This window comes from Mastomys coucha, unplaced genomic scaffold (assembly GCF_008632895.1).
Source record: "Mastomys coucha isolate ucsf_1 unplaced genomic scaffold, UCSF_Mcou_1 pScaffold3, whole genome shotgun sequence".
Lineage (NCBI taxonomy): Eukaryota > Metazoa > Chordata > Mammalia > Rodentia > Muridae > Mastomys > Mastomys coucha.
The window spans coordinates 52,838,451-52,844,549 of NW_022196909.1; positions in this window are offsets into that span (position 1 = coordinate 52,838,451).

Here is a 6,099-nt window from a genome sequence, read left to right on the forward strand (position 1 = left end):
TTGTTGATTTTCTCAAAGAACCAGCTCCTGGTTTGGCTGATTCTTTGTATAGTTCTTTTTGTTTCTATCAGCTCTGAGTTTGATTATTTCCTGCCTTTGATTCCTCTTGGATGAATTTGCTTCTTATTGTTCTAGCACTTTCAGTTGCACTGTCAAATTGCTGGTGTATGCACCCTCCAGTTAGTTTCTTTTTGGAGGCACTTAAAGCTATGAGTTTTCCTCTTAGGACTGCTTTCCTTGTGTCTCATAAGTTTGGGTATGTTGTGGCTTCATTTTCATTAAACTCTAGAAAGTCTTTAATTTCTTTATTTCTTCCTTCACCAAGTTATCATTGAGTAGAGTGTTGTTAAGCTTCCACATGTATGTGGGCATTCTATTGTTTATATTGTTATTGAGGAGCAGCCTTAGTCCATGGTGATATGATAGGATGCAAGGAATTATTTCAATCTTCTTGTATCTGTTGAGACCTGATCTGTGACCAAATCTATGGTCAATTTTGGAGAAGGCACCATGAAGTGCTGAGAAGAAGGTATATCCTTTTGTTTTAGGATAAAAAGTTCTATAGATATCTGTTAAAACCAGCTGTTTCATAACTTCTGTTAGTCTCACTGTCTCTTTGTTTATTTTTATTGATGTGTCCATTGCAGAGATTGGGGTGTTGAAATCTCCCACTATTATTGTGTGCAGTGCAATGTGTGCTTTGAGCTTTAGTAAGGATTATTGTATGGATGTAGATGCTTTTTGATTTGGAGCATAGAGGTTCACAATTGAACGTTCCTCTTAGTAGATCATACCTTTGATGAATGTGAAGTGTCCCTCCTTATCTTTTTTGATCAATTAGGGTGAAAGTATATTTTATTAGATATTAGTATGGTTACTCCAGCTTTTTTCTTGGGACCATTGGCTTGGAGAATTGTTTTTCAGCCTTTTATTCTGAGGTAGTATCTGTCTTTGACACTTAGGTGGGTTTCCTGTATGCAACTAAATGTCAGGTCCTGTCTATGTACCCAGTCTGATAGTCTATGTCTTTTTATTGGGGAATTGATTCCATTGACATTAATAGATAGTAAGGAAAAGTAATTGTTGCTTCCTGTTATTTTTGTTGTTAGTTTTGGAAATCTGTTCATGTGGCTATCTTCTTTTAGTTTTGTTTGAAAATTAATTTTTTGTTTTTTCTAGGTTGTAGTCTCCCTCTTTGTGTTGAAGTTTTCCATTTATTACCATTTGAAAGGCTGGATTTGTGGAAATATATTGTGTAAATTTGGTTTTGTCATGGAATACTTTGGTTTCTCCATCTATGGTAATTGAGAATTTTGCTGGGTATAGTAGCCTGAGCTGGCATTTGTGTTCTCTTAGGGTCTGTATAACATCTGCCCAGGATCTTCTAGCTTTCATAATATCTGGTGAGAAGTCTGGTGTAATTCTGATAGGCTTGCCTTTATATGTTACTTGACCTTTTTCCCTCACTGCTTTTAAAATTCTTTGTTTTGTGCATTGTAGTTTTGACTATTACGTGGCGGGAGGAATTTCTTTTCTGGGTCAATCTATTTGGAGTTCTATAGGTTTCTTGTATGTTCATGGGCATCTCTTTCTTTAGGTTAGGGAAGTTTTCATCGATAATTTTGTTGAAGATATTTACTGGCCCTTTAAGTTGGATGTCTTCACTTTCTTCTATACCTATTATCCTTAGATTTGGTCTTCTCATTGTGTCCTGGATTTTCTGGATGTTTTGGGTTAGTATCTTTTTGCATTTTGTGTTTTCTTTTACTGTTGTGTCAATGTTTTCTATGGTATCTTCTGCACCTGAGATTCTCTCTTCTATCTCTTGCAGTCTGTTGGTGATGCTTGCATCTATGGTTCCTGTCTTCTTTCCTAACATTTCTATCTCCAGAGTTGTCTCTCTTTGTGATTTCTTAACTGTTTCTACTTCCATTTTTAGGTACTGGATGGTTTTGTTCAATTCCTTCACCTCTTTGATTGTGCTTTCCTGTAATTTTTTAAGAGATTTTTGTGCTTCCTTTTTAAGGGCTTGAACCTGTGTACCTGTGTTCTCCTGTATTTCTTTAAGGGAGTTATTCATGCTCTTCTGAAATTCCTCTATCACCATCGTGAGATATGATTCTAGATCAAAATCTTGCCTTTTCTGGTATTTTGGGATATCCAAGACTTGTTGTGGTTGGAGTACTAAGTTCTGATGAAGCCAAGTAGTCCTGGTTTCTGTTGGTAAGATTCTTGTGTTTGCCTTTCACCATCTGTTGATCTCTGGTGTTAGATGTTCTTGCTGTCTCTGGCTGGTTCTGTAAGCCTATGTCAGCACTTCTGGGTGATCTCCTCTTCTCTGGTAAGACCCCTGTGCAGTGGGCTGTGGATCAGTCATCCCTCCTGAGTCCTGAATCCCTGGGTTGGAGCATTCCTGAAGGCAAGCTCTCTGCTTTCAGAGAAGGAGGAGAGAGGGCTGTCTATCTGCAGTCCCCCTAGGTGAAGAGGGAAATAGAAAGGATCCTGAGGTGGCTACTCTGCCACTTCTGAGGCCTGTGCCTCCTTGCTGGTCCCTCCTTAGAAGATCACTGGAGAGAAAATGGAGATCTCACCTGAGTCCAATGTATTTCTTATTATGCAGCCTTTACTTACTGTTATGAGAAGTAGGCCCATTCTATGCTTGATTATAACTTCTTCCATCTTTCTAGCAACTAAGATCATCTCCACAAACTTTCTTCATAAAATTACTTGAATCAAATTATGAATTCTTTAAAATTGTTATCTGTTTGTCCAAATAGCATCACTACAAGACAGTATATCTTCAGAGGTCTGTAGAAATCTGTTCAAAAGGGTGGGATAATATCTCTTGATTATTATATATTTAATAATAACAGGAAAAGCATATTAATACCAGGAATCTTCCCTCAATTGTCATCTCCTCAGCCCAGCCTAAAGCAGCAAATCTATCATAGCTTTACATTCAATGGAGGACCCACCTGCTAACTTTTAGCTTCTCCTGAATGGTTCCTGAAAATTTAGCTACCAAATTGCACCTCATTCATTTCCTTGAAGAAATCAAGAGTCTAATCAATAACTGACAAATGAAATTAACATCAAACCCCAAACACAATGAAGCTATTCTTGACTTTGGGAAGACCTACCTCAAGATTTTTGAGCTAAGGTTGGTCTGTGTTTTCAAGAAATGACACAGAAACTCATTTGCTAGCATCCTTTCTTATTTGTGGGAACTCGAAGTCTTCTATCCCAATCTTATCACTGCTTCTTTTACCCCCTTATTATTCATTGTTGGTAGTAGTCTTCATTGTTTCACTTCAAAAACTGGACCTGAGGTCGACAGAGACAACTCAACAGTTCTAAGAGATTGCTGTTTTATCAGAGGATATGAGTTTTATTCCCAGGATCCACATCTGTCATGCTCACAACTGCCTATAAATTTAATTCCAGAAGACCTGACAACTTACTCTGATCTCTAAAGGAACTTACCTGTGAATATAGATGCACACCCACACCCTCCACAAAGACACCACACTCTGACTACAACTACCACCACTCACCTAACTGAAACTTTCTGATTCTAAACTGGCTAAAGCCGTCGCTTACAAGATGTTAGGGAGACTCAATCTGTATGTTCCTACAAATCAAGGAGGGCTCTTATCAGAGGCAAGTATCTTACAAGATGGTATAGTCTTCAAAATCTTCCCTGACTTTATAAACTCTAGAGCAATAAATACATTATGGGTCCTATATAAGAAACATATAAGAAACATATAAGAAACATCTCATTCTAACTCAGCAGGAGATGTCTAAAATTAACCATGAAGTAGATTCTGTAGTGGGCACCAGATAATAAATAATCTGGACATGGGAAAGTTTATGGTCATGTAAATGCTCCTATGACTTACCAAGTAAACTCCTGGAAAGCAGTGCTGAATCCAGTTTTAATATGCTTTGGAAAAATATTATTTAAATTGTGATATCACACTATCTATATTGAATGTATTTTTTGCTTTAATTGTCTTGGAAGAATATTGAATTGAGTTGAAGAAAGATCATGTACAAGCAGAACACTTATCACTTTACTGCAACCTCTATGATATCCCAGAAGACACAGCCTTTGTTAAAAAGAATGAAGAAGACAGGCAGAATGTAATTCAGTCCTAGAAATGGTTAGGTAAAATAATGATGATGATTTGAAGGTCATCCTGAAGACTCTTGAAGGAATAACCAAATGCTCTAAGTAATTTAACAAAATAGAAAACAAGAAAATTTAATTCTTCTGAACCATTGTGGATGAAGACACTTAATATTTTGATACAATCTTGGAAAATTTTGTTTACTAGATACATATTTATAACCAACACAATACTGTGTTTTATGTTAAGATCTAACCTACATTATACATTGTGCATCAGAAAATATGGTTATAAATATTGAGCTAATACATTTTCAAAGGAACAGGTATCTGAATTGCTCTGAGTATTTAGGTATGTCTCAGAAGTATAATTTTAACTTAGTATCAAATTGTATTGTAGTGTTTGGAGTTCATAATTTATTTTAAAACTTTACCAGTATTTTCAAATTTGTTATTATTATTTATTGTAAGAGGACTTGACTTATAATTAGATTCATAAGAACACACATATGCTCCCACATTTAGAGTAAAAAATAAACATCTAACAATTAAATGTAGGCCAGATTACAACTCACAGTCTAAATGTGCTAACTATAATGTGTAGATAAGTGTCTCTTTATCTTTAGCTTTTGTAATAAATTAATCTTTATCTTGTTTCTCAAATTTTAGTATACTTTTAATTATAATTAAATATTTTATTTATTTATGCACCAAATGTTGCCCTCCTCCAGGTTCCCAGTCAAAAAGCTCCTCCCGGATACCACCTCCCCTTCACTTCTAAGAGAGTCCTCCCAGAAACCCTCCCCCCCTGGAGCAGCAAGTTTATAAGGATTAGAAGCTTCCTCCCCAATAAGGCCAGGCAAGGCAGTGCTTTTCCATATATGTACCCAGGGCCTTGAACCAGCCCATGTATGCTCATTGGTTGGTGGCTTTGTCTCTGAAAGCTCTCAGGAGTCCAGGAATAGACACTGTTGGTCTTTCTATGGGGTTGCCACCCTCTTCATTTCCTTTTGTCCTTCCTGAACTCTTTCATAGGGGTTCTAGACCTTAGTCCATTGCTTGGCTATATCTCCATCTGTCTCAGTCAGCTGCTGCTCTTGCCTCTGAGAAGACAGCCATGCAAGACTACCATTTGCAATCACAACATAGTATTAGTAACAGTGTCAGAGTTTGATGCCCACCCATGGGATGAATCCCAAGTTGAACCAGTCAGTAACCAGCCATTCCTTTAATCTCTGCTCCATTTTTGTCCCTATACCTCTTTTAGACAGGAACAAATTTGTGTCAAAAAGTTGAAGGTGGGAGGGTGTTTCCATCCCTCTACAGGCGGCCGGTCTATCTACTGGATGTGATCTCTTCAGGTTCCATCTCCCCACTTGAGCACTTTGGCTAAGGCCATCTACATTGAGGATAGGCCTCTCCTATACCAAATCTCTGGAACTTTCTATAGGTTCCCTCTGCCTCTCACTACTGGCAGTTGCATATTTTCATTCATTCTCCTGGCCCTCTGGGCTTCTCTCATATCTCCCCGAATACCTGATTCTGCCCCCCCCCATTTTCTCTTCCCCTCCATTCTCCTATCCAGTTCTCTACCTCCATCTGCCTCATATGACTATTATGTTCCACATTCTACGTGAATTCTAAGCATCCAGACTTGGACCTTCCTTCTTCTTTAACTTCTTAGAGCCTGTGGAGTGTATTATGGAGATTCTGTACATTTTGGCTAATATCTACACTTATTTTTTTAACTTTTATTGCATTATCAGAAAAGCTACATGATTTCAATTTATCTGAATTTGTTAACATTTAAAAACATATTTTAATTAAATAGAATTGAATCACATTCTTGTTCCCCTAATGTTCCACCGCTCCTCCCATAGACCCCCCTTCAATACTCATAATATATTTTTGTCGCATTCCTTAAAATTTATAAAATATTATAAAAATAAAAATAAGTATTATAAAAG